Here is a 25,045-nt window from a genome sequence, read left to right as displayed (position 1 = left end):
TAAACTCATACACTCAGCCATCATGCCAACTAGTTTCTGGTAGTGGCACTGCACCAAATTCTGAAATTGCAGAGGGGGGAAGTACAATTTCAGACTTTTCAGTAAAAATATTATGCATATAATTTATGGAAAAGGTTAAAATGAGAAAAAACAGAATCATTTTCCCTAGTGGTCTCAGCCCCCCACTGTAAAATATTTTTGCGTATGAATGCTCCCCACATGCATCATGTACTGACTCTGCGGAGCAGCAGGAATCCCTCAAAAATAGGTCAGCATTAATGAAGACCTGCCACTTCTGAAGAGTAATGGTTTAAATATTTTGCAGAGACACATAAATAAATAAATAAATAAATACACAAACAACATGATTAGCATGAAAGGAGGTGGGGAAGGGGGGTTATCGCATTTGGAAATCACTTCACTTCAGTTCTGTTTTTGTCTTTTGTTTTTTTTTTTTTTTGTGAACTAATGATACCCATTGTAGTTGTATAGGGAAAAACTCATTTTCAGCTCTCTTTAATTCATGATCTAAATCGGATATTGAATTGAATTGACAGGAATATGAATATACAGGTGCATTTCATTAGCCCAACACAACTTTCATGACAGACCATAATTATACATTTTGACTAATTATGCCTGTTTATATGCACAACAATTTCTCAAAACTTTCCCTAAATAGACATTTCTATGAACATAATTTGCTAAATTGAGTTTTTATTTTATTTTTTATGTTTAATAAAACAGTGGGTTAAATTATTATTATTATTATTATTAATGCATAGTTTATTTTGCTTTGGATTTCACTTCAAGTTCAAATTCAAATGCATCCCGTTCCCTCAATTTAAATTATGGAACTGAATTGTAGCCTTGTGCCAAGTTCATTCCCACACAAGCTCGCTGGCCACTATTTACCTGCACAAAAAAAACTAAATAATACACAGACAGAGACCAACAAACCAGACTAACACAGGACATCTGCAAGTGAATTAGTTTGGAAGGGACACGTTTCCCGTGAGAACGGGATGATTAGCATATCCCTGCGATGACCGCACCGATCGCTGCTTCTCTGCGGGACTGACGGAAGGGAGAGAGGGAGGGGTGAAGGGAGGGAACGAGGAATGGAGGGGAGGCTCCATCTCTCTAATATATCTGATGAAGATCCCTCACTCCGGAGACCTGACAGGGGTCGCACTCTCTCCAATCACGCGCGCCACGGACCGCGGAGCCGCGAGCCAGCGAGCCAGTCAGCAAAGCGTTCCCTCATTCCGCTTGGTCTTTTTCTCTCTGACCAGCTCACTCACTGTCACTCTCTCTCTCACACACGCACACACTGTTCATTCTAAAACCGCAGGGACATACACTTCGGCACTCTCTTTTGCGCGCTCTCTCTCTCGCGCGCGCGTTCGCTCACCTCTCTTTTTTCCGTTCCTCACTAGCGGCACGCGCATCTGTCTCCGCTTCTGTACTGTACAGGATGAACAAGAACGGTAGACTCCTGGGAGAGAGAGAGTAGATGAGAAAACAAGGAACTAAAACAACAAAGGCAAGGTGAAACGAAGAGGGGAAAGAGGTTGAGGGGCAGATGAAGGAGAGTTTGTGAAGCATTTGGATTTTACTGATTTCAAGCCTCCATCCATCTATTTCTGCTGGTGGAAAAGGACTCAGTTAAGGTAGGACGTTTTCTGTGCTCAAATCCCTTGAATCTGTGTGTGTTTTGCTGATGTGGACTTTCTTACAAGGGCAATAATGAAGAGTTAGGGAGCCTCGAGCAAAAACAGATAGCTCATATAACTCTTGGTGTAAGTGTTGGGTTCCTCTCAAGCTCCAGCTAAATCACTAACTGTCAACATCTTCAATTATGAGTGTTTATCCCCCATCATATAGCCATGTAAGATGAAATACTTTCAGTGCTAAGACTCCGGAAGGAAACAAGCCCATGATTAATCCCTGCACCCTTTAGAACTAACAGTTTTTGCCCTCGTTTTTTTTGGAAAGACGAGAGCTTGACTGTGCAGACTGATCTGAGGGAAGGTTGTTTTGCTGCCCGACTCTTCAGAGCGAGGTAAAAACTGGCTTGATGCTCACAGAGATTGGAGTGGAAGTCCTGATTGCAACCCACCAGTGCAAACACTCATACCTGAAGTGTGTGTGAGCTTCAATTATGAGTGTGAGCCAACATTTACATATAAAAGCAGGTGTGCGCTTTGCTTCTCACTGCCACAAAGTAGTGAATCACAGGTTTAAAAAAAAAAAAAAAAAGAGCTGCTACCGAGAGACATTTGGGCAACATCAAGGACCTGCTTCAAGTGCTTTTGAGGACTCGAAAAGACAAATTACTGGCAATGCTGGATATCTCAAGTGGCTCTAAAATGCAGTGTTTCCCTGACAGTTTGTTCCCAGATGAAGCAGCAGTGCAATGAACAGTTTTGGCATGTTGTGAATTATAAAAGAGAACTAGACTTAATCCGCATAATGCACTTGTTAAGTCTTTGTTTCTCACACATCATTGTCATACTATTAATAGAGATATTCATGTACCAAGTGCCGGGGTCTGATGTTTATGTACATGTTAATTTAATCTCACAGAGATTATGGAATTTGTGACATGCGAGAGAGATTAGACCTCAAGCGGTCTCTGTGTTGCTGAGGTAAATGAATCACACAAAAAAAAAAAAAAAAAAAATGCAGTCTACTGTATTTCTGTTTCTAGTGAGGCAGATGTGCCTTGCTTTTCTGGATAAACAAATGCAAGAATTATGTGATAGCTGAGAATGCACAATTTACCTTTTATAATACCCTGACAACAACAGAGGAATAATAATAATAGTTATTATTATTATTATTATTAATTCACGCCTGGAAAATATCTCAACATTAAATAATAATAATAATAATAATAATAAATGTACCTCCATTTAAACCTAGAAATCATAAAAACAAGTTACAACTTAAATTGAGTAAAGCATGTTTTTTCACATTTACTCAAAATATTTCTTTAGACACCTGCTCATCAAATGTAAACAATTTATGAAATTAACCAAGTGAACTCCTTTATGCAGAAGACCAGATGTCCTTGCTTTCAATGAACCACAAGATGCTCTTTGGAACATTTGAAATCATGCTGGAGAACATCGATCATCAGGTTTTACTCTTGTTAAATTCATGCAGATGTTTCCAAAATGTTCCAGTTCAAGTCAGATTGTTACGCTAATAATACAATTTTAAAGGAAAAGGGTTGTATTAGATGACAAAAAATGCAAAACAGAGTAGTTTTCGCAAGTGGTCTCATATATTTGGAGCCCATTGTACAAGTTGTTGCACTGTTCTAACATCATATTACCTTGTGGGAAACACTTCAGATGCACTGAGATGCAAAATGAACATCATCTGTAGATTTAATATATATATATATATATATATATATATATATCTGTTTGTAAAGCACTTCAGGAGTGTCAGAATTACTCATTATTGTGGCAAGTGTAACCAAATATAGAATCACACTCTGGCATTGAGTTTTCCCTCAGAGACATCATATCTATAATTTTCATTGGTTGTTTGTACAACTGTATTGTGGCAGCTGTTGATGTGTGTGTGTTAGGGGCGGTGTGGCGTAATCCCTTCTGAGTAGTAAAATTCTGCATCAGCATTCCTAGAATAAACCACAAAGTAGAAAACGGCATTAAAAATAATAGGAGGTGAGCTGTGATATCCACTTAAATTCATCCAGACTCCATCTCTAGCTGTCATAAATGAGAGGACGTGATGTGCTATATGACAAAATATCGGGCCATCTCAAACAGTATTATCCACCTATTTTCATTTGATCTGTTGCGGCATTGCAAATGTCCCACAGTAAAAAAAAAAAAAGCTGATCTCGACCATCTGTTAAAGGTTGCACGGATTTGTGGGACACTCTAGGACAAAAAAATAAAAAAAAAAGATGAATGCACAGCAGTCAGTGGACAGAATTTAACTCACAGATGATGCCGAAACGCATCCTATCTCTTCCTGGATCAAGCCAGCCTTTACAAAGACGAGGAATGGCGGGCTTCAATCAGTGTCTGAAATCAGTAGGCAGGGACAATCCAAAGATCCCTCCTGAACTTACTTTAGAAACCCTGAGCTGGCAGGTCTCGGTTTGCTTTTTGTGCTCAAGATCAGAGCAGACAGTAGAAGAAGCAAAGCTCCTAGTGATCTGAGTTACTGGTGAAAACAAAGCCGTGTCCCAACAAGAGTCCAATTCCCCAGAGCGAGCTATAGCAGATGCGCTAGCATTGGGTTTAATGAGGAATCCTCTTTTGACCAGTTGGTAACACAAGAGACAGACATATCCGAGAGAGACGATCAGCACAGAGGGAGGGAGACAGCTCTGAGGGAGAGACGGCTTTGAGGGTGAGCTAAATGAGGTCTAATCAGCTCAAAGCAGATGGGAACCCTGAGACGGAGGGGAACGTGAGCACAAGATTTGACATGTCCCTATGTCCCTCTCATCAGAATTCAATTGGAATTGAGAGGGAGTGATGACATGAAGTGGCACGGGTCCAGGGACATGAACACAAGGGTCAATAACAGCTGGACACACTGATATATGTGAGTGTGTGTGCGTGTACTATAGACCCAAGCGTCCAGATTAACCTTGAACCCCTTCACCATTCCCATAAAACCCCCAGCCTATCCATCTCCATACAACAATCAAATTAAACACCATATCATGGACCAAAGGTTTTACGTGCTCTTTTGAAATAAAATAATTCAATGGAAAATGTAGACACGCTGTTCCCAGTCCAACCAGACCATTATGGAAATAAGCTTCAAAAATGGGTCATTCAGAAAACACATATACACATATGACAGCCCGTATATACATAACACCTATTTGGAGGTAAGCAACTTGTCTATTATTCCCAAACACAAGAAACATTCCAGCTGACACATTGTCAGGAAAAAAAAAAAAAAAAAAAACATCTAAAAGAAATACATTTGTACCTTAACTACCCATTAAAAGGGTACCTTAAGGTAGTAACATGCACCCATTGGGTGTGGGTACGAAGGTATAGATGAGTTAAAGGTACATTTTTGCACATTTATTTTTCTGACATTGTATTCAGATGTGGGGAAGTCCATTAGATTTTGTTCTTTTGTGGCTCTCTGTGTCCTTCTGAAGGATCCTAATGATAGAGGTGAGCAAATGAAAGACCAGGAATTGTTGTAACATGGTAAAACTACTTTGGAATTAAGCACAGGGATGAAATCACTATAATACATGATCACTATCCTCCTGAAAATGGAAAATAAATAAATAAGTAATAACAAAATTAGAATAAAATAAATGTTGTGGTAAAATTTGATTAAATTATAAACAGGTATCATCTAATTTGGCAGATTCTCTCATTTAAAACAATGTTTATTAAAAAACCTTTTCATATTTCTGCATGTATTGTTTTGTGTTATTTTTTTAAGAAATTAATACTATTATTCAGCAAGGAACAATTAAATTGAAAAGAGATAGTAATGATTTTGCATTGTTATTATATATCAAACAAATTATGTCCTTTTAAAAAACAACAAATTAGTATATTAGAATTATTTCTGAAAGATCATGTGACACATAAGACTGGATTAATGGCTGCTGAAAATTCGGCTTTGCCTTCACAGAATAAAATACGTAAAATAATAATAATAATAGAAAAAAGTCTAAATTGCAATAATATTTCACAGTATTGCTGTTTTTACAGTAATTTTGAATAAATGCAGGCTTGGTGCGCATGAGAGACTTATTTTAGAAACATCAGCAATACACAGCAAACCCACAGCTTGTAATTGCAGTTACTCATTTCACATTCAAAAAGGCATTTATGTACTGTATAAATACTAATGGAACAGTAGCTAAAATATGTAGCTTTGTTTCCATCTAAAGGTCACAAAGAAGGAGACAAATGGTCATGAAAAACTAAAAGATTACTGTTTCTGCTGCAAGAAACCTTTAACATTATAAGTGGACTTCAGAGAAGAGAACATGCTGCTGAAGCATATGATATGGCAGATACTTCACAACACATCCTTTACACACTTTTTAGTCACTTCACACTCCCTTTACACTCCAAAGCATCAAGTTCCTTATTTCAACCAGCCCAATGGCTCTTTTCATTCACACAAACCTGAGCCGCTTATCTCTGGTTCTCTCTTAAAGCGATCTCAATGCATAATGCAGCTGAATAAGCTCTCTCTTTTAAGAAAGCCATCGCTGATGCAGTGCAAGAGCATTGAAGGTGTGAATGGCTGGGCAGTGCTGTACAGAGGAGGATATCCTCTCTGGTGTGCCGCACGCTGCCGTGGGCTGCTGGAAAGATCCACAGTAATCCCGTGTACTTATTGTGTGATTGACGAGGGCCTTCAGATATCCTGGAGACTGAATGGGTGGCAGAGAGGTGACGCAACAGGCCAGCTGAACCTTTCTAATGCCAAGTCAACAAGGCCTCAGACAGTTCAAGGAATTGTTCATCCAAAAATGACAGCTCTGTCATCACTTACTCACCTTCGTGTCAGTCCAAAACTATAGAACTTTCTGCAAAACATGAAACTGAAACATTTGAAGAATGTTTTTCTATGCTATTTTCTATTAAATTATGATAAATGGGAAGTGAAGCTTTCAAGCCTCAGAAAAGGCTCTTTAAATGCCCCATGTGACTCGTGTACAACACAATAGCTGACTGGAAGAGGCTGCTGAAGTTGAACTTACTATTCACTGAAAAAGTTGACATATAGTCACAATGTTCAGTTCCTGAATGAATCGTTGGAATTATCAGGAGATTCTGTTTAGAATAAGAATCGGAATTCAGTCTGAATGATTATTAATGAATCGGAATCATTGTAATTGCAGTTACAACAAATAACAGCCTACTGAAATGTCAGTATTTTTTTATTTTTTTTTTAAATATACATGAAAAAAAAATGCTACATATATCTAATGCCAAAGTCAAGAGGGCCTTAGGCAATTAAAGGAATAGTTCATCCAAAAATGACAGACCTGTCATCATTTACTTACCCTCATGTCTTCCCAAAACTGTATGCCTTTCTTCCGCTGAACACAAAAGGGAAACAATTGAAGAATTATTTTATATGCTCCTTTGACGAAATTACAGTAAATCGCCACTGATTTCATACAAATTCATCATAAAAGTGCTCCATATGATTATACAACACAATAGCTGACTGGTAAGGAGACTGAAATTATATTAATTATTAATTATTCAGTTCTCGAGGGAATCATTATAATCATTAGTAGATTTGGTTCAGAATGAGAATCAGAATCCAGTTTGAATGATTGATTAATGAATCAGACCTCTCTGGTTCAATTCACTTAATATTAAAACGGTCAACAGCTTACTAAAGAGAAAGACTCAGTAAATAAATACTTTTGGAATTTTTACCACAAATTAATCTAAAGTCAACAAGGCCTTACTTCTAGGAATATTTCATCCAAAAATGACACCTCTGTCAACATTTAGTCACCCTCAAGTTGCTCCAAAACTGTGTGAATAAAAGGGAAAATTTAAAGCATGTTTTCAATGCTCTTTTCCAATAAATTACAATACATGAGCACTGCAGATTTAAAAAATAAAATAAAATTAAATAAAATAAAATAAATAAAAGTGCTCCATATGACTCATATATTATATTCTGATGCAACATTGTAGATGACTTACAGGTGCATCTCAAAAATTAGAATACCGTGAAAAGGTTCTCTTTTTTTGTAACATTTCAAAAAGTGAAACTTTCAAATATTCTAGATCCATTACATGTAAAGCATTTCAAAAAATTTTTTTTTTTTTTTCGTTTTTTTTTCTTTTTTTTTTTTTTCTTTCTTTTAATATTGATGATTAGAGCTTACAGCTCATTATCAAAGCATATTAAATGCAAAGTTGACTGGAAGGAAGAAATTGGGTAGGAAAAGGTGCACAAGCAACAGGGATGACCGCAAGCTTGAGAATACTGTCAAGCAAAGCTGATTCAAACACTTGGGAGAGCTTCACAAGGAGAGAACTGAATCTGGAGTCAGTGCATCAAGAGTCACCACGCTCAGACGTCTTCAGGAAAAGAGCTACCAAGCCACTTTTGAAACAGAAACAACGTCAGAAGCATCTTACCTGGGCTAAGGAGAAAAAGAACTGGACTGTTGCTCAGTGGTCCAAAGTCCTCTTTTTAGATAAAAGTCAATTTTGCATTTCATTTGGAAATCAAGGTCTGGACTCTGAAGGAAGAGTGGAGAGGCACAGAATCCATGTTGCTTGAAGTCCAGTGTGAAGTTTCTGAAGTCAGTGATGATTTGGGGTGTTGTGACGTCTGCTGGTGTTGGTCCAGTGTGTTTTATCAAGTCCAAAGTCAATGCAGCTGTCTACCAGGAGATTTTGGAGGACTTTATGCTTCCATCTGCTGGAGATGCTGATTTCCTTTTCCAGCAGAACTTTAGCACCTGCCCACAGTGCCAAAACCACTTCCAAGTGGTTTGCTGACCATGATATTACTGTGCTTGATTGGCCAGCCAACATGCCTGACCTGAACCCCATAGAGAATCTATGGGTTATTTTCAAGAGAAATATGATAAACAGTCTATCCAACAATATAGGTGAGCTGAAGGCTCAATAGTGCCTCAGCAGTGCCACAGGCTGATCGCTTCCATGCCACGCCTCACTGATGCTGGAGTTTGTGCTAAAGGAGCCCCGACCAAGTATCGAGTGCATAAATGAACATACTTTAAAGAACTTAAACTTTTATGTTTTGCAAATCCTTTTTTTTTTTTTTTTTATTGATCTTAGGAAATATTCTAATATATTGAGATACTGTATTTTTGACTTTCATGAGCTGTAAGCTCTAATCATCAGAAAAAAATTAAATAAAAATAATTAAATAAAAAAAAAGAAAGAAATGTTTTACTTTACATGTAATGAATCTAGAATATATAAAAGTTTCACTTTTTGAAATGAGTTACAAAAAAAAAGAAGAACTTTTTTCACGATATTCATTTTTTTTTAGATGCACCTTTATATGTTCGATTCCTGAATGAATCACTTGAATCATCAGTATTCGATTCAGAATGTGAATCGGAATCCAGTCTAGATGATTCATTAATGTATCCGACTGATCTGGTTCAACTCACAATATTCTAGTCACAAAGAAAAACAGATTATTTGAGGAAAAGATTGTCGAAGGTCTTTTTTTTTTTTTCACAAAATGCTGCATATCATATGAATCCAGAAGATATATATACAGCATGAGTCATATGGACTTATTTTATGATGCCTTTTTGTTGCTTGAAAGCTTAAATCACCGTTTATTTTGATGAAAATAGCACCGTCTTTAAAATGTATTCTTTTGTCCTCTACAGAAAAAAGGAAGTCAAACAGGGAACAGCATGAAGGTGAAAAAATGATGACAGAATTTTCATTTATTAAGTGAACTGTAACTATAAGTTCTTTTTTCTGTGTTCTGGTTTTTCTAATCTCTTTATTTTCTTCCTGCATCTCTAACCCTTTCTAGGATCCTACTTCTTGCTTTCCCGTCTCTATTCTTTTCTCTTCACCCATGTAATTTTAATGGAAGGACAGAGCAGCAGCTCTCACCCTCCTTCGTGTCTGCAGCGATGATAGCTCCTGGTATTGAACTTGGATGTGTATGTGTGTGTGTATCAGAGTATCCATTATCATTTTCATCCAGAGCGAGAGATCCGACCAGATCACTCATCCGGATATGCCTGCCATCAACACTCAGTGCCGCAAACACTCCTGCGGAGAGCCTTCTGCCCAAAGCCGATCAATAATTGAGATTATTTGGACTCCCTTCACCTTGGGCCATATGTAGTTTAAAGCTTCAATAAAGGGACTCATTTCTACAGTGTTTTATCACAGGCAGAGCTGCTTGCGTGTGTGCGTTCGTGTGCACGCGTCTGCTCGCACACAATTGAGATGTCACCTTGGTACGGTTACAGATATATCCTTCGCCGCCGTGACATTGCTACTTCTATTCTGAAAGTCTTCAAACGTATAATGCACCATCTCCGATGCATCTATTCAACTGATAGCAGCCTAAAAAAACGTAAAAGAGAATGAAAATCATTTTGACGCGTTTCAAGGTTGAGGCAACAATACATCGTTTACCGACTCTGTTCCAAAAGCTACTGAGCTGCCTATGTAGCTAGGCATTATAAATGCTTTCTTTTAGCCAAATTCAAAGGCAGCATTGCATATGTCCTTCAAAAAGAATGCAATCCCATAATGCTTTGCAACAAGCTACAAAAATAGATGGCAGATGGAGTTAAATAAATATTTATGTATTATAAACTTAAAATGGACTTGATGCCTAAAAATATAAACAAGACATAGTTTAATAGTGGTCTGTTTTATCTAGTATGTATTTTTCTACTAATTGTGTGTTCTTGTAGTGGTAGCAGTACACAATTTGGGGGATTTGGAGGTTATTTATATATTTGTTTATTGTAAATATATTAATACTTTTATTCAACAAGAATATATTAAAATGGTTAAAATAGACAGTAAAGACATGTACAATGTTGCAGAGAGTTTCCACAAATATATATATATATATATATATATATATATATATATATATATATATATATATATATATATATATATATATATAAAGCAGCACAACTGTTTTCACCAAATCAACAAATTAGAATCATTTCTGAGGGATCATGTGACACTGGAGTAATATTTACTGAAAATTCAGCTTTGCTAACACAGGAATAAATTATATTTTAAAATATATTAAAATATACCTTGGTGAGCGTAAGAGACCGCTTTCTGACACCAAACATTATAATAATTGTATTTTAAAATAAATAAATAGCATTTTGCAATTTACATTTTGTAAAAATCCAAATTACAATCCTATGTATTTCTACTCTATTTGTCTACTATTTCATTTATACTCTACTGTTTTCACTGTATTTTTGCAAGGTGCAAATAAATGCAATCTTGGGGAGTATAAAATAATTTTATAAAATGAAAACATTATGTATAAATATGTATAATATGTTTTTATATGTATAAAATAAAAACATTTACTGAGCCCAAACCTTTCAATGACTATAAAGGTCTGGCAACTGGCAAATGTAAGAAGATGTTTTACCTTAGCTACAGAAGAGTGCAAGAAGGGTGGTATTTTGCAGGAAGAGTGCTATTTGTGTAACACAGAGAGCTGCAATGTATTTGGAACATTTCAAATCAGTCCATTACAGTTCAGAAACTCTCTTTGTAGCAAACAGAAAGGCAGTTCACTTGGCACTAGAGCAGAGCCACTGCGTTTTTTTTTTTCCTAATTTCCATCACTTTCACATGTGTCTTTTTTTCACCATCAGACCTCAGCTTTTCTACCATTTTCAAGCTTTTTTGCTTTATTTTGAACATGTAACCCCTCACTGTCACCCTCCACCTGCCACCCCTACACACGCACGCACACACACACACACACACACACACACACACACACACACTGTGAGACAATCAGCAGAAGGGGGCCTAAACATCTCAAATTAAAGTCTGGCTGTGATGGATGGGCTCCTATCTGAGAGAGATATTGCACCTGTTTCCCCCCTGAATGATAGCCACTTCTCCCCATCGTTTATATTGATTTGTCTCCATCCTCCCTGCTCGTTTCCAGCAGCTACTCGTACACACACTACACGGCAGTAGCATGAACACTCATGCTTCAACGCATCTACATACTAACTAGAATTTCACTCTGATGCCTTTGTGTAATAGATAAATACTTCAACTAAGCATCAAACATCTTTCCCCCTTTTTAATCCCTCTTTCTCGTTCTCTGCATTTTCTCCAAGGGTTTGCAGACAATGAAGATATCACGTTATTGCATTTCCATTGAGAGAAAGAAAAGCAAGAAAAGGTGGGATGTAGAGAAATCCTTTGCCAATGCAGAGGTGGCTTGGAAGAAGAATAAAGGAAGTTAAAGACAGTGACAAATAAATAACTAAAAAAGATGGCAAAAAAAAAAAAAAAACATCTTCTGCAATGTGAAAAGATAATGTGAAATCCAAATTTACCCTCTTTAGTTGTTGTTGTCGTTTTTTTTTTTTTGTCCCTTCAAATGAACAGTCCTGTTATTTTTGTGCATGATTCATCAGTAGGGTATTTTTATTTATTTATTTTTTAAGAAAAAAAGTTTTCACAACCTTTCAAAAAAAATTATTTTCTCAGCTTTTGAAACAACTTTTCTGATGTAACCAAGGTTGCACAGAAGAGGACATCTAATAACATATCATCTAAAAATATAGTCTTCCAAAAAATCCTCACTCTCAGGTTGTGCCAAACCTGTATGAGTTTTTTTTTTTTTTCTTGTGTGGAACATAAAAGAAGATATGTTCAAGAATATTGGTAACTAAACAGTTGACAGTAGCCATTGACTTCCATAGTAGGGAAACAAAAACTGGAAGTCAGTGGACTTCCAAAATTCCTTGTTTTTTTGTTTTTTGTTTGTTTTTTGTTTTTGTTCTGAACAGAAGAAATACATTCATCCAGGTTTGGAACAGCAGCAGGTTGAGTAAATAAAGACAATTTTACTTCTGGATGCACTATGCCTTTTATGTTTCTTAATTTTTTTCAAGCAAGCCTTTGTCAAAATGCAACTAGGTTAGTAGATTTGTTATTCACCAGTTTTCTCAGTAAAATCAAACCCAGACTGATAAAATAAAGTCCCACCCTGCATTATTTATCACCAAATATTCAGTTTTAGTTGTGTGTCAGATTATGGAAGTTTAAAAAATGTGTATCATTTGCATTCCTCTCTGCATGGTTCATTTCTGTTCAACAGCATGCGGTTCACATGCCGTGCCATGATATCTCTCCTTTTTAAACCTTCCTCTCTTCTTTCTGTGGATGCTCTGTGTGCAGTGACATTCTCCACTTGTTCTGTCCTAGTACTGTTAACTCATATATCTGCGTGGCTTTGATACTTTTCAGTATTTTACATGGATAATTTCTTTTTATCTCTTCCAACACACTGAAATTGCATGAGGTGTAATTTATGAGTTGTCCCCCCTATTTGAATATCTGTCAAAGGACAGTGCCATTTGGATAGCTGATGGGTTCAGGCTGTTGAAGAAATTTTGAATATATTCATGGGTTTGCCTGGGCCGAAGTGAAACCCACGCAGTGAAACAACATCCAGACAGAAACTAACTGGCTGAAGTCCTACCAGAGCCATGCAGAAAACATCACCTCTGCAGCAGGGACAAAAAATGTGTGAGCACTCGTGTGTAAAATAGAAAGAGCGTTATTGTGTGTCTGCATATACTGCCACATATGCTGCATTTGGATCAATCTCAGAATGACATTTCCAAACATACACTGAACTCTATCCGTATAGACAGTATGAGAGTTAACCTTGCAGTATCACTTACACTAGAGGCAAGCAAATGTGATGAAACAACGTGCAACAGGGTTGTGTGACATCCTGAATTGATATGAAAATGAATTTTATTTGAATTTTGAATTGAAACAAAATTTGCATTGAATTGAGGTAGCAAACAGGATAGAGAATTGCTATTTAAATGTGAATTAAAGGCAGTAAAACTGAACAAAAATGTTTAACAAGAAAAACTAAGCTTGCTGATTTGGAGAATTTGGAGGATAGATAGATAGATAGATAGATAGATAGATAGATAGATAGATAGATAACAATCAATAGAACGATAGCACGATAGATATATAGATAGATAGCAGTCAATAGAACGATAGATAGATAGATAGATAGATAGATAGATAGATAGATAGATAGATAGATGATAGATATAGATAGCAGTAAATAGAACGACAAAACGATAGATAGATAGATAGATAGATAGATAGATAGATAGATAGATAGATAGATAGATAGATGATAGATATAGATAGCAGTAAATAGAACGACAAAACGATAGATAGATAGATAGATAGATAGATAGATAACAATCAATAGATAGATAGATAGATAGATAGATAGATAGATAGATGACATTCATGGCCAATCAGACTAGAACTTTTGGTTGTGAAACTCACTCACACGTTTTTTGTTTAGTTTTTTCTCATGCACAATATGCATCAGACTCTCTGTGGGTGTGCTGTCTGAGGCTGTGGCTAGTAATCGGCCTCCAGATAAACTCTCAACAACTCGTCTTTGCAGCTGCAATATATCCTCTCAGACTGACAGACATTTGTGCAGCACATCTCTCTTACCGCTTTAGCTGCATTCATCAGTCTGGGGTCGGCGATGAAGCCCCATGGCTCACAGGAATGCTAGAGGAGGCCTGCAGAACTGATGCTCTCCTCCGAGGCTTTGTAACCTTAAACATAACCCAGCCATCGCCCATCGGCACCAGGGGAAAGATTTCCTGTCAACCAGGTGAATGACTATTAGTTTACGGACGAGGGGAAGTGGGGAAGAGTCTAATGGTCCTCTGAGATGGGCTCTGACTATTTTCCCCCAGCCATATTACAGTCTCTCTCTCTCTCTCTCTCTCTCTCTGTGACTCCTTCTTTCTCTTTTACCCTTTCTGAATGGCAGAAGGGATAGTATGGAAAAGAGAAAGGCCAAATTCTGCTGAATGATCAAAAGCTTGAAGTGGTTGTTGTGCAAAAACAATAAAAATAAGAGGAAGCGAAGAGGGAAGAAGGGGCGACAAGGAGAGAGTCTCAGCCACAAGCGGTGACTAAACAAAATCAATGAAGCAACTTCAAAGCATTAGAGATGCTACTTTCAGACAAACGCCCCAAAGTGTCACATCAATATCATCCATACATATTCACTCTCATCTATACCTGGAAGTTGTCAAGCCATGCTGAGGGGTTCTCTATGAATAGATTTTCTGTGTCAAACTGAGAGAAGACTCATCTGATATATAAACTCAACTCTGGCCTGCATGAGCTCAGACAATTACCTTCAATCTCTCTGAACATGCATTATGATTTATTAATGGAAGATACTGTATTTACATGTACACATTTGGCATTTGAGAGTGTGTGGGTGCTCACTGTGAATCAAACCCTTGACTAGTGTTAATATTTTCAACAAAATTACTGATGAAATGTTCATTAACAGTGTTTTTTTTTTTTTTTTTTTTTGTCAAAGGCAATGTGATAAAAATGAGCATAATACTGATAATCCAAAAATGTAACACTGCAGATTAAAAAATATATATATAAAATAAAATTATATATATATATATATATATATATATATATATATATATATATATATATTAGTGGTGGGCGTTATCGGCGTTAACGTGCTACGTTAACGTGAGACTCTTATCGGGCGATAAAAAATATCGCCGTTAATCTATTCTCAAAGTTGGGTTGGGAGCTGGGTCTATACTACGCAAGCTATGATGACTTTCACCTTGATATTTTAGCCGGATGTATACCTAGCCGAATTGCACTGTAGGGGCGAGAACGAGTCTTCGAACCTGTGTGTATGCGTGCTAACATGGATGCAGCTATGAAGTCGCCGGCTTGCTTCAGGAAAATTTATTTTAAGAAGCTTCCCAATGGAAATCGGCAAGTCATTTCTGTCTCTACGTTACATGGTCGCGCTCTCTGTATCGCGCGCACAGCGGAGTTCCGTCCCGGTCCGCACATACACACACACACACACACAAACAAACGTAAGCGCACACACAAGTGAGCACACTCCCACTCCTATTTGTAAATATTAAGCCGCGAAACGTCTATTTAAATATGACTTCTGTGTGTCTCTGTGTTAATGTATGGCGCAGACGCGCGGGTTTGTTCACTACTCATACAGAAGCCTGTGTGAGGCTGGCTTGCGGCGATATTAACGTCTGTCGTCTCAATAATGAGGACATAAATACACGAACAACATCTCCAGAACTGCTCTGAGAGTCACTTCATGAGCATTCGAGCGTTTCATTTGAGAAAAACTATCCTCACGGCAACCCGTCAAAATAAAAGTTCGGTTTCACTTGAAGACATTGGGCAGAACGTAATAGGCTACTACTACTAAAACTATTAAAACCTTTAAGGAATAATCATACAATGTCTTCAATGTTATTATCAATATTAAATTCTTGATGACTGCTAGTTGTTTACTACTAGTAGTGAACTTATTCTGATCTACTTGGCAGAATTCAAATGAGCCATTTTAATCTAGATTAATCTAGATTAATTCCAAGATTACAGTGAGATTAATCTAGATTAAAAAAATTAATCTATGCCCACCACTAATATATATATATATATATGATAATGTGATATTAAAAATATGATATTTATAATGATAATACACTAACAATGATTTTTGAAAAATGAAAAATCTAAAAATAATATGATTCAAATAATCATATATACAATATTGTTCAAAATATATATTTTTATTATTTATTATTAAGCAATTACTTGTCTCAGTAAGGATGCATTAAACTGATAAGACTTTTATAATGTTTAAAATGTTTTATTTCAAATAAATATTGTTCTTTTGAATTTCATATTCATCAAAGAATACTGAAAAAATATAATTGATAATATTAAGATTTTGATTGATTGATTGATTGATTGATTGTATTTCAAATAACTGCAGCCTTGGTGACCATAAGAGACATTAAATAAATAAAATTAAAAAAATTTTACCGACACCAAACTTTTGAACGAAAGTGTTTGAACAGTAGTATAATTCAAATACAGTACACAACATAAATGTAATATTATAACTTACATCTGCACAAAATGATGCAAATGCACAAGTACACTTGGACTGAGTTATGTACTAATCAGCATGTGTAAGTCATGTTGCATTTAGCACTTCCTTGTCAATTAAAAATGTTATATGTCACCAAAAATGGCAATTTTTGTCTAAAATGAACGAATATGATATTTGCATCAAAACACAATAAATATGCCTAAAACTATGTAGAAGTGAAACTAGTTACAAGTGCAATGCATTAGCAGCTGAGCTACATGTTCATGGAAGACAGTTGACTGTTTGTAGCTGCAGTGGAAGGCAGTTGATAGTTTGAGTGACAGCACTGAGTGCCACCCCACAAATTGTCTTGCACTTGTCCATCACAAAGAGCCCTCTAGCTAGCACAGCCGTCAGAAATTGTGTCTGATATTATGAGACTGAAGTTAAATTTGAGTGTGTATGACTGCTGATGAAAAATAATACAGGATTTTCTAAGCATGACAATTTTGTGAATGCATTCGAGAAGCTGAAATAACATGAATACCATGATTTGACTTAAGACTATTTAGAGGTGCATTAATCCTTGGAAACTGTGTAATTATCTGGAAATGGAAGACAGAGGAAAGATCCAACTCACTAAAAATATTCATATATTACTGCATCTGTCTAGATTACTAATGCTGACCACATTATTTAAACACAACTAAGGCCAAAGTGAAGCCTTTGACTGAAAATACTCATTTTAAACACAGGTTGTCAGTATGAATAAGTATTACTTTCTAATCATGCATTTCACCAGAGCCCTTTCCTACCTCTTTGAAATTAATATTTCATCTGCTGCTGAATGTCACAGAAAATTTGAGGTTATATCCATGCATGCCAAAACCTATCTTCATTTCATTAAGAGGAAAAAGCGTTTCCCCTGATTAAGTCATTTCCCAGTCCAATGGGTCAGGAATTTATTTTTTTAAAGAAAATGAATAGTGTATACAGTGCAGTATATACATTCAATTACCTTCTATATATGATGTGATATATAAATACATAAAGTTTTTCAGTGGTGTGCTGGATTTCATCAGAAAATCAACTGTTCATTTGAAGCGTATCATCCGAGTGGTTTTACATCTGTTGATGTGTCATCTGTCTGATCTACAACAAAGCTGAATTTCATGAGAATATAAATATACTTGCTTACTCCATTTGACCTCATTTCACCATCAAAGCCAGTATGACAGGATTATCTTCCTCTTACAACAACAAAGATCCAACATACAGTTCAGCAGTTATTATAATGAAGTTTTATACCACTGAATGTCACGATTGACCATTCAGAATTAAATAATGCAATATAATAAGTTTATGCTAATATACATTTACCCAAGCTCATTGGAAATGCGTGACTGCATAAAACTGCAAAAACATACCTATACATAAATTCCACTGTCATTTCCAGGTGAAATGAACACTAGAGGCAGCAAAACACCAAGAACTTTTGTTCCCCTTCATACAAATTACGATTACAGGGCCAATTATCGATGGATAAGGCTTATTTTTGAGCTGTTTCTTGCACAATACTCATGATATAACCGCAAAAAACAAAAACAAAACTAAACAAAACAAAAAAACTTTAGGTATAGTTCATGATTAGTAAACTAATACATTTTGACATTTGCATTACATAACTAGGGCCTTATGTATGGCTTTTTGGATGTAGTAAACTTACATTATTGCACTTGAGATGGAGAGCTTGGTTATGAGTTCCATTTAAAAACCATTCACGATACTTCACAATAGAGCTCAAAGCCTTGTATGAGGAAGCTAAAATGGCATGGTTGTTTCAGAAAATGCATTTTAATCTCATATGTACTTTTGTTAAGACTTTTTGGTTAGGTTTAGGGTTGAGCTTAGGGTAGGTGGTACATTAATTTGAAACGCTATAGAGCATTAACCTTTTACTGTAACTCACCAGACATTTATTTTTTTTGAACTGCTATGATAAGTATAACAAACAACGTAATACAATGATCATGTTTGAGTCACGTTTAACTGTTTCAGAGAAAATTAAACATGCTATTTAGCGTCAAACACTGGACATTTTACTTTCTTATGCTACAGATGCTACAAATTAAAATCATGGCAAAAATATGCTCCAAGTTTGCACAAGGACAGCACACAAATACGGTATTATGTTTGTGCCCAAATAAAGGTATTCTGTGATTCATAATTAAATACAAAATTTCATTTAGTTTTTGCACTCCTGCTGCAGTGGCTCAAACCTTAGTGAAGTGAGGCATCTTGGCTCAGATTTTGGCCTGGCTCTCTGTTTCCCTTGAGCTGGATGGAAGGAGCAAACAGTCTCAGTGTTTGTTCATCAATCACAGAGATTTCTCTCTCTTTTCCTACAGCTTCTGCTTTCTCTTCTTCTCATGTTTCCTTCCTGCAGGGTCACGGTCTTACCCGCTCTCATGATTCGCTTTTAACAGAGTAAATACCAGTGACATTTGCCTGATCTCAGGATGGTCACCGATTAGTCTTAGCATTAAACATAAGCAACCATTAAAGAATTCATACACGCAGAGATTCTTGAGCCTTCTAGCCTGCAGTGCTGATCTTTCTGAGTGCATCTATTATTGTACTCTGGATTATAACAATTATATTTTAAAGCAAGTCAGAGACACTCTTAGCCTTCCCTTTTTTTTTTCTTCTTTTTTTTTTTTTGCGGGGGAATGGCACAAAAAAAACATCAAATGTGATTAAAACTACAGTGTATCTTTATATATGCATATATCATAGACCATGATCTATCTATCTATCTATCTATCTATCTATCTATCTATCTATCTGTCTATCTATTTATCTATCTATCTATATCATACATCCCCAAATATGACAATCCCTTGGTGACAAGTGACCCCCGTTCCTAAAATATAAAGTTAGCTGTGTATAAAACATTAAAATTATAATTAAGATTAACTTAAACGTAAAAAACATCATTTTTATTAAAAGTAATTTTTAATGATAGTGATATACTGATTTAAATAAATTAATAAATAAACCCCAATCCAAAGGATAATGAAACAATAATAATGTGAAATTAGGCTAAAATGTTTGTTTGTTTGTTTTAGATTATTTAAACATATGGTAAAATGCTATAATAAAACATAACATAAAATATATTTTTTTTATTCAAATGTACTGTTAATATTCATATACTGATAAATAAATAAATAAATATATATATATATATACATACATACATAAATAACCCCAAGCAGAATAAAGCAATGATAATGTGAAATTAGGTTTTAAAAAATATTTATTTATTTATATATATATTTATTTATACGCCATACTAAAATCAAAGGGAACTGATTAAATGGTTGATGAAAATACTCTTACAGAACCAGCAAAGGATGTTGATCCAGGAACACATCCTACTTGTTCAAATCACATCAAGCAGGAGAAATAAGAGTGTTTTCTTGAGTGCAGAAAAGGAACAGGATTAAAAAACAGTCAATCAGGCCAAATTTGGCAACCCCAAAAGGAATAAATGTTCCCCTTGAGCAGCCTTCAGACAAATTCAAATGCTATTGCTGAAGTAACAACTTCATGATTGATGTGTGTAACAGTAAGAAACCAACATGCTGTCCACGCCTCGTCAATTCTGACCCACATCCGAGCCAATGCAGATTAACCTTCCGGCACCTCAGAGCAAAGAACCACATCCCACAAGCCCCTCACAAAGACTTACGCAAACTCGACCTTCTGTCTTACAATGACCAAAAAAAAAAAAAAAAAACAGATTTTGAACAAAAAAGAGTCACTGAGGAGAGAAAAGTTAAAACAGTCAAGACTGAGACTGCTATGGATTTACAACAAAATTGCCCATGTTCCCAAAGCCCCCTTTAAATTACAGTGACTGCAAAGGACGTTGTTTCATCACCATACTTTGACTAAACAGCTTACAGTTTGGATTAGGGCTCGGCCCCCCCTCTGTTCCAGCACGACTGCCTCGTATAAACCATGAACCCGGGGTAGAGATAAAGCATTGCTCTTCAACTACCAAAATGGAATAAGAAATCATCCTGACAGAGCCAAAGCGTCTTGAGGGGCTGGCGAGTTTCACGGTGAATGAAGGGAGGCTGAAGGTCACTGTTTTTCAGAGCCTTTCCTGGAAACAAGAAGCGAACCGGTTTTGATAAGAGCACGGGTTAATGCATTCAGTTTAGTTTGGGAAAGGTGAAAGGTTTAAGGTGGGAAACCGATATGCTTTGATGGACAGAAAGAAACAGGGAAGGATGTCAAAGCGGCAGATAGAGAGCCAGGATATCACTGCATCTCTTTATCGAAATGTAATACAGAAACAACATGATTAATCTTGCATAACAAGATGACATTTTGCTGTTAGACGCAGTATTATGACAGGCACCCCGAGGGCAATTTCCTATCACAAGAATCTCAACACTGAAGTTTGGTTCGCCATATATCACTATATTACGCTGACTCATGCTGGATATACTGTGCAGAGTCACCCTGTGCCAGATCACTGAGGTACAATGTCATATTTGACCAACCTTGATATCTTTCTCATGTCTTTAACAACCACAATGTGATTCGCTTATAAAATGAACAAATCGTGAAACACTGTGCCTTGAACAGTGGCAGATCAGCCCGTAGACAGGATTCTGAGTTGGCATATAACACTGTGTGCTGCATATTCCAGCAGTTTCATGAGGAACAGTTTCAGTTTCATTAGTACAGATCAGATTCCTAATGTACACCCAATGGCAACTATTTAAACAATTTTACTACTTAAAACAAAACAAAACAAAACATGAAAAGCAAGCTGCCACGAGATATCATTATTCTATCTCAATCTTTGATTCTTATTTTTGTAGTTACTAATTTATAATAATAGTTTATTTTTGTCCTTCTACCTTATTAGAAAGTAACAATAAAAAATAATAATAACTATTTAATCTTTTTTTTTTTTTTTTCTTTCTCTGATTTACACTACTGTTTTAAAATGTTGGGGCTGTTAAAAAAAACAAAAAAACCAACAACAACATGTATCTTATGCACACCAGGCTGCATTAATTTGATCAATTAATAAATATTATAGCAATTTAAAATACTTTTTTTTTTTTTTTTTTTTTTTTTTTTACTATGTTTATAATATAATTGTTGACATAATCCTTCAGAAATCAGCACAAAACCAGTCTTAAGTAGCACAGGTATATCTGTAGCCAAAAATACATTGTATTGGTCAAAATTATTGATTTTTCTTTTATGCCAAAAATCATTAGGGTATTAAGTAAAGATCATGTACCATGGAGATATTTTTGTAAATTTCCTACCGTAAATGTATAAAAAATGAATGTTTGTTAAGTAATATGCATTGCTAAAAATTTGGACAACTTTAAAGGCGATTTTCTCAATATTGTGATTGTTTTGCACCCTCAAGATTCCAGATTTTCAAATAGTTGTATCTCGGCCAAATATTGTTCTAACAGACCAGGCTTATTTATTCAGCTTTCAGATGGTGTCTAAATGTCAATTTCGGAAAAAAAAAAAAAAAAAAATATCCTTATGACTGGTTTTGTGGTCCCAGGTCACATATGCTGATTTGTTGCTCATAAATTTTTATTTTATTCGATTTTTTTCCAGTTGTGCTGCTTAATATTTTAGCGAAAACCATGATACATTTTATTTTCAGGATTCTTTAATGTTGTTTTTTGCTCAAAAATACAGCATTTATTTGAAACTGAAAACTTTTGTAACATTATGCATGTCTTTACTGTTATTTTTAATCAATTGAATGCATCCTTTGTGAATAAAAGTAAAATAAATAAAAATTATTTGACCCCAAGCTTTCCAACAATTATGTGTATATATTTTGGAATTTCTGAAAATGCATGACAAAACAGGGATGATACAGAACACAACTACTCATTATACTGTAGCTGCATAACATTAAACATAAAAAGAGATAAATATCTGCCCCTTTAAGTAATTCATTGTGGCTCTGACTCTGGAGCTGGACATAGAAATAATAATAAAAAAAAAATAAATAAAAAAAAAAGAGTAAGAGGAGAGGAAATATAAATGTGACGAGTGTTTGCAGCCAAACCTGTAAAAACCGTATTTCCTGTGGAGTCGTGCTGCTCGTGGGTGTTGCATATGGACGGCAGTGGGGTTGAACCTGATACTCTGCAGGTGAAGGGAAGGCAATAGTTATTTCCCACCTCATCCATACTCGCAGATTCCCTCTCCATCAAACATGACCTACAGGGTAAGGAAAAATACATTACCAACTGGAAATGTAGAAACACATAAATGAATTCACATACTCATGTGAACCATTCTTCTAAACCCGGGAGATGGATGATGCACTAAAGCTACTGACAGGTTTTGCCAGTGCACGAGCCAGTAAGAAAAACAAAAGCTGCAGTTCACTGATGCGGCCATGTACAGTCCTGGACAAAGTATTAATGTAAAGACAGTTTTGTCTTAAGTGAATATAAAAAGCACAAGAATCAGATCTTGTAATTAATGCAGCTGTCTATTATGTTGCTGCTATAAATCAAACAATATGTGGGGCAAAAACTCGTGAAAACTCAGTCACTGCTCTTGGCTGGCAAAAAAAAAATAATAAAAAATAAAAAATAAATAAAATAAAATAAAAAAGGGCTTAAATAAAAAAAATAAATAAAAAAAAACATAACCATTTTCTGTTTAAATGAATGAATGAATAAATTAATAAAATAATTTATTAGTTTCAACTTTTAATAAAATAATACAATACAATAATTTAGCTTATTAAAAATTTAATTTTACTGGGAAATTTGTATCAAATTTTAAAATAACAGTTTTCTATTTTAATAAAAAAAAAAACAATTTAGCTTCTCAAAAGCATTTTAGTTTTCTAGGAAATTTGTATTAAATTTTAACATTTTAAAATAACGGTTTTCTATTTTAATAAAATTAAATAAATAAAATAAAACGTTTAAATTCCTAAATAAAATAAAATTAATGTTTAATTAAATTAAAAACAAAATGAAATAACCTTTATTTTAATAAAATACTAAATTTAATTAAATAGACAAATATAAGTTTTTCTTAGAAATTGGTATCATCCAAACTAAAATGCGTAACTGTCCACCTAAATTATTTGTAGACACTTATGTTTTATTATTAAAACATAATCTTGTGCAATTAGAAAAACCTTCTTCTGCTGAAATAGCCAACAGAATAGTAACATGATGAAACAGCAGAAATCTTATGATCCAATATCGTCTGTCAAGAAGCACTGTTTTGTTTTTTTTGTTTTTTTTGAAGATGCCAGGGAAAGATGCTGCTGGGCAACAGGCCCCCCATCTCCCCAAACATCAGCCATCCCCGGTCACTACCTACATGCCACACTTATACAGTGGGGCAAAAAAGTATTTAGTCAGCCACCAATTGTGCAAGTTCTCCCACTTAAAAAGATGAGAGAGGCCTGTAATTTTCTTCATAGGTATACCTCAACTATGAGAGACAAAATGAGGAAAAAGAAATCCACGAAATCACATTGTAGGATTTTTAAAGAATTAATTGGTAAATTCCTCTGTAAAATAAGTAATTGGTCACCTACAAACAAGCAAGATTTCTGGCTCTCACAGACCTGTAACTTCTTCTTTAAGAGGCTCCTCTGTCCTCCACTCGTTACCTGTATTAATGGCATCTGTTTGAACTCGTTATCAGTATAAAAGACACCTGTCCACAACCTCAAACAGTCCAACTCCAAACTCCACCATGGCCAAGACCAAAGAGCTGTCAAAGGACACCAAAAACAAAATTGTAGACCTGCACCAGGCTGGGGAGACTGAATCTGCAATAGGTAAGCAGCTTGGTGTGAAGAAATCAACTGTGGGAGCAATTATTAGAAAATGGAAGACATACAAGACCACTGATAATCTCCCTCGATCTGGGGCTCCACGCAAGATCTCACCCCGTGGGGTCAAAATGATCACAAGAACTGTGAGAAAAAATCCCAGAACCACACGGGGGGACCTAGTGAATGACCTGCAGAGAGCTGGGACCAAAGTAACAAAGGCTACCATCAGTAACACACTGCGCCGCCAGGGACTCAAATCCTGCAGTGCCAGACGTGTCCCCCTGCTTAAGCCAGCACATGTCCGGGCCCGTCTGAAGTTTGCTAGAGAGCATTTGGATGATCCAGAAGAGGATTGGGAGAATGTCATATGGACAGATGAAACCAAAATATAACTTTTTGGTAAAAACTCAACTAGTCGTGTTTGGAGGAGAAAGAATGCTGAGTTGCATC

At 35.7% G+C, this 25,045-nt stretch overlaps 1 protein-coding gene across 2 annotated transcripts in view; it reads left to right on the top strand.

The window, feature by feature from the left end:
- The first annotated feature begins 1,190 nt into the window (after positions 1 to 1,190).
- Positions 1,191 to 25,045, top strand: part of LOC131551061 (cadherin-12) — a 174,614-nt gene continuing 150,759 nt past the window's right edge. For both annotated transcript variants that reach the window (XM_058793674.1, XM_058793675.1), the window contains exon 1: positions 1,191 to 1,673. The gene's annotated coding sequence lies outside the window, so the exon portion shown is untranslated. The remainder of the gene's footprint in view (positions 1,674 to 25,045) is intronic.

Source organism: Onychostoma macrolepis, chromosome 12 (assembly GCF_012432095.1).
Source record: "Onychostoma macrolepis isolate SWU-2019 chromosome 12, ASM1243209v1, whole genome shotgun sequence".
In the NCBI taxonomy this organism is placed as follows: Eukaryota; Metazoa; Chordata; class Actinopteri; order Cypriniformes; family Cyprinidae; genus Onychostoma; species Onychostoma macrolepis.
This window is presented reverse-complemented; position numbering and strand designations above follow the sequence as displayed.